This window comes from Dendrobium catenatum, unplaced genomic scaffold (assembly GCF_001605985.2).
Source record: "Dendrobium catenatum unplaced genomic scaffold, ASM160598v2 original_scaffold_282672, whole genome shotgun sequence".
Taxonomy (NCBI): domain Eukaryota; kingdom Viridiplantae; phylum Streptophyta; class Magnoliopsida; order Asparagales; family Orchidaceae; genus Dendrobium; species Dendrobium catenatum.
In genome coordinates, this window is record NW_021601062.1 from 1 (window position 1) to 1,282 (window position 1,282).

The 1,282-nt window shown below is 33.1% G+C and overlaps 1 long non-coding RNA gene across 1 annotated transcript; it reads left to right on the plus strand.

The window, feature by feature from the left end:
* Nucleotides 1-718: 718 nt before the first annotated feature.
* On the plus strand, nucleotides 719-1,260 carry LOC110112985. The gene is made up of 3 exons (XR_002305105.2): nucleotides 719-879; nucleotides 996-1,150; nucleotides 1,232-1,260. It is a non-coding gene; the product is annotated as an uncharacterized LOC110112985 (long non-coding RNA).
* Nucleotides 1,261-1,282: the final 22 nt, after the last annotated feature.

Here is a 1,282-nt window from a genome sequence, read left to right on the forward strand (position 1 = left end):
AATTGTTCAAATTTTGGTTATTGATTGATCCAGGCTTGCTCTCTTGAAGTGGTATTGTGATTGGCATAGAAAGTTGAAGTCGTCTATCAGTATTTGTTTTAACTTGTCTAGCTATATATATCACTTCTTTTCTAGGTTAACTATTAAATTATTTGGCTTTTAGTTTAAGAGAAGTATTCTTCAAATTTTGTTTATTGATTTATCCAGGCTAGCTCTATTGAAGTAGTATTATGATTGACATAGAAAATTGAAGTTGCCTATCAGTATTTGTTATAGCCTGTCTGGCTACATATATACCACTTCTTTTCTAGGTTAAATACTTATTTGGCTTTTAGTTTAAGAGAAGTATTCTTCAAATTTTTGTAATTGATTCATTCGGGCTCGTTCTGTTGAAGTGGTATTGTGATTGGCATAGAATTGAAGTCGTCTATCAGTATTTTTTATAGGTTGTCTGACTACATATATATCACTTCTTTTCTAGGTTAACTACTTATTTATTTGGCTTTTAGTTTAAGAGAAGTATTCTTAAGTTGGTAGGTCAAATCAGTCATTAGGTAATCCATGCAGGCACAGGAAAAAAAAACAATGTTTTAATGCATAGAACACTGTTTGAATGCTCTATAGATTATTATCTTATTGGTGTTGCTAACTTTCATCTGGGAAGTTTTGTGAGCTATTTTCTTTGCTTTTCACGCTGGTTTTATGTTAATATTGTATCTTCCTGAGACAAGTGTTTGTCATGAGACCTGAAGTCTGCATCATTTTTTCAAATATTTGTTAAACTTTTTATAATTTTTGTTCTCTCCAGGAAAGGTTGCAGATGCTAACAAAGTCCAAACACTTCTATTTAGTGCTACCCTTCCTGATTGGGTGAAGAAGGTTGGCTTCGTTTATATACAACTCTGTTTTTTGTGTACTTGGAATGTTTTCTTAATGCCTCAAATATTCAAATATGTTTGCTATTAAATCAGGGCTGATATTTTATATGTTAACAGATATCAGCAAGATTCCTAAAACCGCTGAAAAAAACTGTTGATCTTGTTGGTAATGAGAAATTGAAAGCTAGTGCCAGTGTTAGACATCTGGTTCTCCCCTGTTCCAGTGCAGCAAGGCCACACATTATTCCTGACCTCATTCGTTGCTACAGCCGGTTTGATTTGTTCTTAAACTCCTTATTTTTGGATTTATCATCTTAGTATATCCATGACTTATATTTTGCTATTTGATGCAGTGGCGGGCGTACAATTATTTTCACAGAGACAAAAGAATCAGCTTCTCAACT